This window comes from Ips typographus, linkage group LG1 (genome assembly GCF_016097725.1).
Source record: "Ips typographus isolate SLU linkage group LG1, UJ_Ityp_2.0, whole genome shotgun sequence".
NCBI lineage: Eukaryota > Metazoa > Arthropoda > Insecta > Coleoptera > Curculionidae > Ips > Ips typographus.
The window spans coordinates 20,166,976-20,179,638 of record NC_138422.1 but is presented as its reverse complement, the minus strand read 5'-3'; the positions used below and the strand labels follow the sequence as shown (position 1 = coordinate 20,179,638).

The following is a 12,663-nucleotide window of genomic DNA, read 5'->3' as shown; positions in this document are numbered from 1 at the left end:
AACTCAATCCTTAAGTTCCTGTTCCAATACTAGTATTAATTTAATTCTGGACACTACAATGGTATTTAATGATGAGAATACCAGAATGCCAATTTTCGAATGACGCGAGTAACTTTTTATAAGCTAATTAATTTGTTTTTGTTAGAATCACATTTTCATGTGTTACTATAGAGGAGGTGCCCATAAAATCTTTAATCGAACCAAATCATTGCAAATTTCTTTGTAGAAATTGAGTAAGGGGACCTGGTTTTAATTGTTCAATTATTTCTGCTGCTTCATTTATTATAAAAACTTTGCCAGTACCTAAAACTGGATACTTTTCCATTGCGAATTTAAATTGTTATGAAGAATCAAAAATCAATACTATCAACTTGTCAGTTGTCATCTGTTGACACTAACAATCCGTAACTACGCGGGCAAACCATGCTCCAAGGCAGGTTAAGTTTGACGTCATGGTTTATAGGTCATAAGTCAGAAATTTCTGTAGTTAAGTTTATTCTTAACCTGGTTTGAGTGGTTTGATTGAGGAAATTCGCCTATAGTCTTTATGATGATGTGACCAACTGACAAATGACATTAAAAACGTCACTGCACTCTTATCATTGACCTAGTATAATTGACTAACTGAATACTATCTAGATTTACTACTAGAGTAACTACTTTTTAAGTGATGCTTTTTATTATTATTTTTTTACTCTGCAGTATGACAAAATTGACACCACACCACAATGACAAAATTGTCCAATTTTTTGTGACGACTGTCTGAAAACTGACATATTGACACCCAGAGAATTTTTATAATGATATCTTTGCATTCACCTGGTCTGTCCAATTTTGCTTTGTTCTAATATACACTACATCTTTCTTTGTCAACTTACCTCAGTTAAGATTTAACATCAAGTTTCAATTCTTGCGTAGGCACTTTCAGTAAAACGGAAGACAAGGTTGTTACCATGAAATAGGGCTGCATTTATCTGAAACAAACATTTAGGATTAACTCAGTGTGTTGATACAAAAAGAATAGAACAGAAAAAGTACAAAACTATGAAATGTTGTAGATACCAAACTAGAAAGAATTTTTTATTGAAAATCCATACACCAATTGTTATTCGAAATAACAAGGTTCACTATGTAGATCTTTGGAAATGGTGAGAAATACAGCTATAGTAGTATTTTTTTATTCCCTACCAGTGCTTGAACAAATATTTTCAAACTGCGAACTCAGCAGAGCAAAGTATGGGCCTGCTATACCATATCCCATAATCCTCAATCTTGACGTTAAGGTCAACGTATATAAGGTTCAATGTTTTGAGGTTAGGTATTCTGTTTTCTTTGATGTTTTTGTTTATTGTACTTAATATCCCAATTTGTATTTAGTAATTTCTCATTTCTGCCTGCGGTTTTTCTTCGTTACAATCCAATATGATGAAGAGATGTTGTAAGAAAGTTTAAGATGTTCAACAGAATGGAAGAGTTACTAGTTATCTATTTTTGTAGTAGAAACTTTTTAAAACATGTTGTCTTCTAAACCGTTTGGTAGTGCCGAAAAAATATCTAATTTCTGGTACAAAAAAGGAATGCTTATTCATTTGATCACTTATTTATCGTAAATAACTTTGAAAGTGAACGTGAACATGAGAATAATCATCTTAACTCGCCTAAAATTTTAAAATATTTACATATAAATAAATAAATTGCATTTCTCTTAATCTGTTTTTACTGTTTCAGGGTTTTTACTTTGGTAATTTTTCAACGGAAAATTGATTTAATATTCACTGTGTCAGCAAAGTCTGATTTTTTATGGACATCCTTTTGATAATAAATTTATTAATACAGGGTGACCCAAAAACCAATTAAACACATTAAACTTCACTTTTTGAAAATGTTAAAACTGAAAACGCTCAGAATTCCTGTTATTCTGGACTCTCTGTAAAATATCTGAGAGATGTTGTGGCACCTGACTCTTATCCGGTTTTTTAAGTTTTTAATACCGTCAAGTTTAGTTTTGTAAAATTACATTTTTAAGATAGACCATCTGTTCGGAAACATCTGAACAAGATATTCGCGAACAATAACTGAATAATGGGCTGGAGCCCAATTTTGTTGGAACTAAGAACCATAGGTTTGGGTTAATTACTCACTCAAGAACCAAAGTTGATGTTTTCTAAATGTCATTTTATTAAGGCCATAATTACGCAACTTTTCTCCCATTTAACCAAATCTGTATCTCTAACCTTTTTCAAGATTTCCATAGTGGCCTTCCGTATCCTGAACAAACTGTATGAAAACTTAAATTAATCATAAAACTTAATCGCAATTTCATAAAAATCATAAATATGGTATTCATCCTTTCGTGTCACCAAAAACTTTTTATATTGATTAATACTAGATCCAGGGTGGATCAGGGTTGTTGGTCATAATAAAACATCAGTAATTCTACATACAAAAACCCTAGTTTAGCGAAATTTTAACACAGATGTAAGACGTATAAATCCTGTTAACAAAATTCTTTTAAATGTGACCCTTTACTAGTGGCTTAATTGATCAAATTATCAGGACAGATGACAGCAATTGCCAGATTTCGGATAATTCAGATACTATGGTTTAATTTTGCAAATTTCAACCCCGTTCTTTAGCCAGGACACTCGTCATCTGCCAATGCCAGCTTTCCACTAATTTCTGTCCTCTCATTCTATGACCAAGGTATTGAAGATTTATTTTCTTTATGCTGTTAATGACTTTGCACTCCGTCTGCATCCGGTTCGGCACTTAGTAATCGGTCCAGGGAATACACCACATTCTACGGTAGCACCACATTTTGAATGCTTGTAGCTTGTAGATGGGAGTCTTCTTAAGGGTACATACATGGTTCAACTCCGTACAAGAACGCGGCAACAACGCAGCATCCTCATCTTAAGTTCCATTTTAATATCCCGACTCGTTACTAACTTCTTCTTTGGTTACCTGACTGTTCTATCCAAGTTCCTAGATCTTTATATGTATAAACCTTCTCTATCGTGGTGTGTGCCACCGTCAGGTTCGTATATATGGTTTAGATTTTGTGGGAATTTTGTAACTACTATTAACTTCGTTTTCTTAAAGTTAATTTTTAGTCCATCCTCATTACATCGGTCATTTGCGTTTCCTAAAAGGTGTGTTCCTCTAAAATTTCTCGTTAACAAGACGGTGTCCTCAGCAGACCTTATATTATTAATTACTTCTCCATTTATAACTATTCTCACTAAATAGCTGTTGTGCCACATCTGGTGACCCAACTCTATGAGTTAGAACGTTCAAATGGTGTCCCGAAATCTAGGAACAGCACCATTCTTCTTCTTTCAGCAGCCCTTTTACATCCACTCCTGGACATAGGCCTCCCCTTGCTGCTTCCATTCAGATCGGTTCATTGCCATCTGGTGCCATTTCCTTCCCGCTATCTCTTTTATGTCGTCGATCCATCGTTTCTGTTGACGACCAGCACTTCTTTTATGTTGCCTTGGACGCCACTGTACTATACGTCTTCTCCATCTGTCATTGTCTTGTCGTGCCACATGCCTCACCCAACGCCATTTCTGACGTGCGATGTGCTGCATATCATCACCATTGATGTCGCATAATTCGCTAAACACCGATAGGATTGGTTAAAAATCAATATTTTTATTGATAAACAAAAAACAAAACCTCACCATTTTTATCCCACTAACTTCTCTTCTAGGGGTCCTAAACGAAGTTATTTTTATGGCACTCTTCTGACTAATTATTTGATGAGAACACTGAAAATACATAACATTTTACCGTTCGCACTTTTCTTCCTCTACAACGAAAGAAATGTCATAATCAGGAAAATACAAAGTTTCAGTTTTTGGTAACCATCATTGACTTCTTTATTTTTGTTTTGAGAACGCTATATCAGATTTATACTTTTTGCCAGGGAGAATTAAAAATGCCGTGTTTATAAAGACAAACTATACTGTGAACAATATGTATAGAGGAGAAAAAGTGGCAATGTATTCAGCTATCTCATAAAAAAACATGAAACTTGCAAATTGAGCAACTTTTGTAACCAATCTCTTCAAATAACCAAGAACCTCATGGTAGGGCTCGAAAAACGGACAACCTGTATAACAAACAAAACTAGGAGCACCAAAATTACGAATTAATAATAATAATAATAATAAAGCCGTTCCACTTACAGAAAACAAACTATACTAAACTAAATTAAAAGCAAATTAATAGTGAAGAAACAAACAAAAGACGGAAAAACGAATGTACAATAAGACAACAAAAGGCCACCTACAATAAAAAGTTTACAAAGATGAGCACTAGGATGTTAGATGAGGGAGTATCAAGATGAAATGTTACTTGTGTCTGGAGTTTAAACGTGGTACATGAAAATTTAAAGATGAAAGCAATAAGGGACAGTCAATCAAGTTGTGCATAAGTTTGAACAGAAATTTCACAGAGTGAACAGTTCTTCGTTTGCAAAGAGAATGGATCGAAAATCTTGTTAGGACTTCATTATAATCAATTCCACGGTCAAGATAGACTTCGTATTCTTTGAAAAATAAATATTTTAGAAATCGCTTTTGCACAGCTTCCAGATGATACTGTTATATTCTAGTTTGGACCTTACAAGAGCAAAGTAGAGTAACTTAATTGTGGAATTGCTGGAAAATTTTCTACAATTCCTGTTAATAACACCAAGGGTCTTCATAGAGCGGGCAACTATCTGATATGACTCCTAGGTCAGAAACTTCTCCCAGTCGAGTGAGATCCATACTGTCAATGGAGTACTGAAAGACAATACGATTCTTAATGCGATAATAGCTTGAGACACTGCACTTGCCCACGTTGATACAGTCTGTTACATAGAGTCAGTTACATCTAACACTTTTAATGAATTAGGAATACAGGCACTTGCATTGGATTCAAGGGAACGATAATCAATCAAGAATTAAATCATTTATTCAAAGCTCATTAAGTGGTTTCTTTGACCATTCAGCTTCCGGATTTACCATTAGTGACAAAGATTGATGTATTTAATTAAATATCCATTAGCTGAATTAACCGCAAATTTAAAAAAGTTATTTTCAAGGTCTAAATGTAAAAAAAAACAAGTTATCTTCAGCCAATAGGTACACCTGTAGGTTTATTGGCAAACGATCATTTCCTAATGAAAACTCACTCTATTTGGAAACAAATTTAAAGAAACCGAACCAAATGAATCTCATTAAAATAACGGTAAATACGGCAGCAAAGACTTAAAAGTGAACCGATCAGTAGCTGATTAATCTTTAATTGCCTACTTAATGCTTTGTACCATTTAAGAGAATCGTTATCTTTATACTAGAACGCCAATGGATAAGTCAAGATGAGTGACTGACTGCACCGATCGTCTTAAAAAAGATTGCCGCTCTTCGAGACCTCGGGCCATCGAATACCCTGTATTATTTTTCTAGTTCAGGATTGCATAAAGACCGGTCGGAATAATGAGCAATAATTTTCATTTAGATACGCGGTTTAACCGGAGAGCTTTGATGCTTTGATCGTAACGATTCAAGCGAACATTTAAATTTGCATAAAAGCTTTCGGGAAATCAGGTTTGTAACGGACTTTAGCTACGGGGTCACAACGATTTATGGGAGTTATAAACCTGTGAGCAATACTAACTTATTCCATTAAGAATACTTACAGGTACCATCACCTAAAACTTTTCACCGAGCATAGGAAAAACCGACTGAGAAATTCTATTACTTCTTCAAGACGGAGACAGGGAAACTGCATTAGAAAAATGTTGTAAATCCTTATTCTTGCTTTAAACAGTTTTTCCGCGCAGGATGTCTGACTATAAAACGACACTCGGTCTCTGGAAAGCAAATCCTTGTTCAAATCAGTCATAGTGAAATCCCTAGGGATGATCCTAATTATTCTGCTATTAAAAATGTATCCTTTCACAGAGGGAAGGTGCCGGAATAAATACCTGACTATTTTCTCAATATCGAGTTGAGTTGAAAACTTTGAAGAAAAAGATTTATACTTAAAGATGATATTAACCAATTTAAAGCCTTTTAAAACTGATTAAGTAGTGTTCACTAGAAAGTATCTGTTCTAACTAAATGAACAAATAATTCATTTTAAGAAAACAAATTAGTTTTAAGCAAGGTTATTAATGTTTCATAAAACTGCAAAAGCAATGTAAATATTGAGTCAATCTAATGTTTTATTAGACAAACTTATCATAAAACTCATAAAAACATCTAGTAAACACTGGCAGTCCTAAAGCTATTCAAAAGTTATGTAAAATGTATATTTAAATTTTAGTTTTTCTTTAGAGTCTTTTAGAAAACTTTCCTACTAAACTAAAAATATAAAAAAATACATGTCATTCGGTAAACCCATATTCATATCAGATACATTATACAGGGTGTTTCACGATAAATGCGTCATATTTTAATGTGGGATTAAACGTCAAAAAATCACCCTAGTTTGCTGTTAAACCCTGGTCCCAGGACGTTTTGTTACGAAGATACAAGGTGTTGGAAAAAAAATTATTTAATTTTTCAATATTAGTTTTAAATTCCTACTAAACTTACATACAATTAATACTAAATCCTCAACTTTCGTCACTATTCAATTTTCAAATTTTGATTTATTCAATTTTTTTATTGAAAATTATAGTATACAACAGTAGAACCATTTTTAAGGACAAGAGACTGCTTGTTCCTATCCAAAGAAAAATATTTGTTTCGAAAACACTAAAAAAATACAAATCTTAAAATTGAATAGTAAACAACGTCGACAATTTAGTATTTTTTTTGTGGGTACATTTTCAAGAATTTTTATTTTTTACTCAAAAACCGAAAAAAACGGAGGAATTCAGAACTGATTTGCATTTTGTGGCGTACAAATTTTTGTGCAAAAATATTCAGTAACATGCAAAATTGAAAACAATCTTATTTACTGAAAAACGTGCTTTATCGGTGACAGTTGACACTGATTTTCTTATTCAAACTTTAACACTCTGTATCTCCATAACAAAAACATCTTTATACAGGGTGCCACAAATTCCTGTGTAAGTATGGATATCCCGAAAACGGTAAGGGATACAGTGTTAGTAAAATTATGACAAAATTGCAGAAGTTGGAGTTTAATAATATGCCTCTATAAAATTTCAAAAATTTTTGTACTTTTGGAAATATCCGAAAAAAAAAATTTCATTCACATTTTGATTTATTTACTTGAAATTACATTTCTAACTGAAAATAAATGACACTTTTCCTCCTCTACCGTGTGGCAATATCATATTTGAGAGTTACGGTTTTCGATTACCATCATTAACTTTTATTTTTCTTATGGGCACCATATTGGATATTTACATTTTCGAGTAAAACTTGATGATGTGGTTCAGTAGTGCAATTTTGGGAAAATAACAAAAATTCAGTTTTTATTGGTGAAGCAGAAATTAAGTAGTTGACAGTAGTCGTTTTTTGTTTCCTCTAAAATATGACAACGTCGCATTTGTTGTCCTACATTTTCCTTTTTGTTGACCAATAGCCATCACCAACTTTTTTTATAAAAAATTTAAATTTTAGTTTTCTTAAATTTGCTGAATTATTAGTTAATAATGGTGGTTTTTAAATAAAGAATAGCCTAACCGCTATTTTTAAACGTTGAATTTAAGACGACAAAAACCGATTTTTGTTATTAATTGACAAATGGCAACTATAAAATTACAAATCAAACTGACTCTAAAAATTCCAAAAATATTTTCCATTAAAAAACACACTTGTTGAAAGTTTTTTAAAGTGGAAAAACAGAGCAAAAATGGCAAATTAATCTTAGATAACTTTAGAACTTCCAACGATCTTCATGAAAAAAAAAAACTTTTTGGAAAATTTTTAAAATGGAAAAACAGGATAAAAAGGAAAATTGAAAGTTACATATTGATTTTAGATAATTTCCAAAGTATCAACTTTTAGGAGAAAAAACACTTTTTGAATTTACGGAAACATTTAAAAATTCATAAACAGGGTGAAAATGATAAATTTATAGTTGTCAATTAATAATGTTAATTTTGGAACAATAATTTGAGAAATTATCACAGTTTTTTACGAATTATAACCTAAAATAGGGTCGCAATTAAAAATTGTCATGTTTTAAAGGGAAAAAAGTTGCAATGACAAAGTGGGACTTACTTTGAATCATCCAATCAACAAAAAAAACATATTTTTTGGTATTTCTGCGAAATCGATAGATTGAACCATTTCACATCACCCTAACCAGAAAATAAACCTCTACTCAAAAATGTCAAGGTTCAATATGGCGTCTATAAGTAAAATGAAAGTGGGTGATGGTAACTAAAAACCGAAACGTCGGATCTCAAATATGATTTCGGCAAGTAAGTACTCAAAATCAATTTTTAAAGTGGCTGTTTATTGAGCAACTTTGCCTCAATTTAAGATTTCTTCTACAATCTCTTCAAATAACCGTGATTTAGGACTCAGACACATACATTTTTTTCAAAACTAATTTCCAAAATTTATTTGGATTTTTATTATTTGAAAGGCATTAATTAATAATTTGTTTTATTTTATAGTTGAATGAAGTCCCTAAACGCAATAAACTGAAATAAATCACCTATAGATTTAAAACAAAATACCATTTTTACATATTTAAAAAATTGTGAATTGACAAAATGGTTAGCTTTGAGATTCTTCAATTTTAGGACTGATAACTGTTACCTTTCTTCTTTGTATCAATATTTCGCCCATTCCTTGGCCTATTTAGATTTTATATTGTATTTAAAAAAAGCCACTAATGAAGATCTCTGTATTCCCTGCTTGTACCTTGGTGTGTGAAAAAAAGCTGTAAATTTTGAAATGAGTGAGGAAGCAATAAGATTCAACTTCATAAATATGCAAGAAAGTTTATACAAGGTGGCTGATAAGTCTGGAACTGGTCGAATATCCGGGAAAATATATAAAGTATCAAAAACAATTTTATACATATGAAATGTTAGGGTTTTTCAATTTTTTTGCACCCTGTTAATTATTCAATTCTAAGCAAAATTTGTAAGAAGCATAATGTACCTAAATCAACCGTTTCCGGTTTATTGAGTTTTCTTGATAGGTTATTTAAAAAAAATCTGTTCAATGAAAAACAATAATAAAATTAATGAACCGTGTTTATCAATTACCTCCTGACAATCATGATCATTAATTTACTGAACAAATTTTTGCACTAAATTTAGAAAATCGTTTAGGAGAATGCTATGAATTTCTTGTACTATCCTTGCTTGCGATTTCCAACTATTTTTGTAAATCAAATTTTTGACATAACCGCACAAAAAAGGTCAAGCGGCGTTATATCGGGAGACCGAGCTGGCCAGTCAATAGCACTTAATAAACTTTGCAGTTTTCCAGAAAAATTGATCAGAGTAAATGATGTCAAATAGTTGACATTTATTTACCTTGCTGAACTACTTACAGAATTTCATTAAGTGTCATGTCATCAGTGTTCAATGATGATCCAGAAACAAATTTTTAGTTCAGCAATTTCCTAAAAAACACCAAATTGATACAGTTGTTGTATTGTAGATGCAATTAAAAAATTAGAGGTGCAGCAAATTTGGCTATTACTGACTGTTCAATTCACTTTTGGCAAGATTCTAGGAAGACAATACAATTATTACAGAGCTTACATTACAATAACGGACTTGGGGCTAAGCATGCTTTTACTTCAGTAACTACTCTTATTTGGTCTGCTAGATTTCGTCACAACTGAAAGTACCGGAAAGAAGTTCCATTGTTCTGTCCCCTAAAGAGCATGTTGATAATTTATATGGTTCATGCAGGTAGTCAAACATAATCACATCAGATTTGTTTGCACAGTTATTTTGAATAGTGGTAGTGAAACAACCCAGATAACTTACAGAAAAATTATTTTCCAGTTGAAAAATCCAAATTTGTCTCCTACTAATCCAGCAAATTCAACGCACTTTTCACTCACAATTTTCGACGATACACTTCGTGCACATGCAACCACCTTAAATCACAGAAATCACCACTTAACTCCGGAACTAACGTTTAGATGCACATTCGACCGTTCCTCGAGACGTACTAGTCCAAAAAGTACTATTTTACCTGACGGCAGTATTTTAAAAGAACCGAGAATTGCTATCAAGTCCAGTGGGTACCCTTCAGAGTACAACCAGAAGACCGCATCGAGGGTCAGCAACCGCGGTACCACTATAAGCTTTCTGGGCCTCAAAAGAACGCCGCCTGCTCCGAGTGCTCGGGTCGTACCGTCCCCCCCCGCACCCGACCCTACAATTCCAGCATCACAGAGGCGTGCCGACTTTATTTGCCCGTGAAAGCTTTATTTGATGGTACCCCGACAGGAAAAAAAGTTTTACTCTTTTATTTTCAGTAGTGATGCAGCAAACTACGATTAATTCACGATTCCTGTCTTTGCACGATGAACGGTAACCGGTTGATGCGATTATATATGATTAGTTTTTGCACTGAATCGATTGTTAAATTAGACGGCTCTAGTATATTCTAACAATGTGTCGTAAAAATCCACATAATTAGAACACTTTTTAAACAGTTTGTCGGTTAATTAATGTCGATTAAACACGATTTGACCATAACGCTTTGATTGTCCGACAATATCTTTTATGTTCAAATTCCACTTGCATCTCATTTACACAGATAGGAAGCTAAGATTATGTGTTTTTACTTCACGTAAGATACATACAGTGTGTACTAAATTTGGAGTATCCACGTTGTTATGTCAGAGACTAATATCTGCAGAAAAGTTTTGAGATCCGGCTTTTAAATTGGCCTTTTCGGATCTTAACGTTTTGAAATAATACAAAATAGCAGATTTCGTTTTTGAACAAATGTCAAAGTGTAACGTTATAAAGATACTTTTTCGAGACTAAGAAACAAGAATAAAAAACAGCAACTGTCAACTTCAAATTTTCTTATAGCGGCCATGTTGGTTTGTTCGATTTTCGGATCTTCTTCTTCTTCTTCTTCGGTTGTCTATCCGTTTCAAATGTTGGCAATTATAATTTTGTTAGTGGCGGCTCGAAACACTTCGGATGAGGTTTTTCCGAATCAAGTTCTAAGGTTTCGCAGCCATGAGCTTCTTCTTCTGCCAGGTCCTCTTTTTCCTTTGGCCTTCCCTTGCATTATGGATTGTAGAAGGGGGTATCGGTGTTGATTTCCTATGACATGTCCCAGGTACTCGAGTTTTCGGTATTTAATGGTATACATGATTTCCAGTTCTTTTTTCATTCTGTGGAAGTGCTACCCAGTAGTGTCGTTATGCGGACTGTCCATGGTATCTTGAGAATTCTTCTATACAACCACATCTCAAATGCTTCAAGTTTTTTAGTGGTAGCCTCTGTCAACGTCCAGGCAGAAGCCTGCCACAGAGGAGACTCAAGTCCCGCAAAAGTTTCTTAGGGATGACAAGAAAGTTTCTGAAGAAATGACTTGAAAGAAGAGCTAAGCCCTGGACACCATCTGCCATTCCTAAAGTGAAGGGCGCTAAACAGACTGAGAACGGGCCGTCTCAAAATGCTATACTAACCTAAAGAGATAAGTTTGGCTGGATGCTGTTAAGCAAGAGGCCATTGAAACTTTCGAACAGGAACAACATCCTAAAGAGATGGGACTACAGAGAAGATGTGTAAATGTGGCACGGCCCAAAACCACCAACACCTGACAATTTGTCCGAATATAGGAGAAACTTGCACAGCAAAGAACCTCATTAAGGCAAATCACAAAGCTACTTTTGTAGCGTAGAATCTGAAAAATGGTGACCCGGACACGGAAAGTAAGTAAGTTAAATTATTATTAGTATTAGAAGTAGTACTTTCAGTAGCATTACTTGATTACATTACTTGTTTGCTATTGCAGATGATATTCTAGCTAGACGAATCGGTATTTACTTAAAACTGTATAAACAATGCACTACAACAATGCTGAAATGTTTTACAACTGTGCGTAAAGAGAGTCATTACGTAACGGATAACTACGCGTAATTAGCTGTTTACTCTGAGGTCGTAGGTAAATATTTAAACCTTCTAAAGATGGCTTTTACAACAATCTGCGGATGTGTGAAAAACATGAAAACCCTCTCTGAAAAATTGCATAGTGTCTTCATTTATTAGTTAGATCAATTTTGGTCCATTTTTGCTTCAAAATATTATCAGTTTCTTAGTTTTGGTTTAGTAACAAAGAATTTGTCATTCTGGTCCATTTTTGCTTCAAACTATTCTTAGTTCTTATTGTAAAACCCATTAGGGTAGTGTGTAGTTTATTTCAAGTAAATTTGAATCATAATGAGATTTGTTTTTTTGCTGTAAATAAAGCTTTTTGAGACCTGGAGGAAATGAAATATTTAAACTTTCTAAAGATGACTTTTACAACATTTTGCAGGTGTGTCAAAAACACGAAAATCCTCTTTAAAAAAATTCGTAGTTTCTTTGTTTAATAAAAAACAAGTTGTCATTTTGATCCATTTTTGCTTCAAACTATTCTCAGTAATCTCAGTTGTTATGGCAAAACCTATTAAAATAATGGCTTATTTCAAGCAAATTTGCACAATATTGATGTTTTTGTTGTAATTAAGGCTTTTAAAAAGGTGTAG

The 12,663-nt window shown here is 33.3% G+C and overlaps 1 protein-coding gene across 3 annotated transcripts in view; it reads right to left on the bottom strand.

The window, feature by feature from the left end:
- Axn (protein axin) overlaps nucleotides 1–12,663 on the bottom strand; it is an 80,914-nt gene that overhangs the window by 28,562 nt on the left and 39,689 nt on the right. For 2 of the 3 annotated variants that reach the window (XM_081983837.1, XM_081983866.1), the window contains exon 2: nucleotides 879–974. The gene's annotated coding sequence lies outside the window, so the exon portion shown is untranslated. Of the gene's footprint in view, nucleotides 1–878; nucleotides 975–9,931; nucleotides 10,204–12,663 lie in introns of those variants that run through there. The other variant, XM_081983845.1, reaches the window with a different exon arrangement.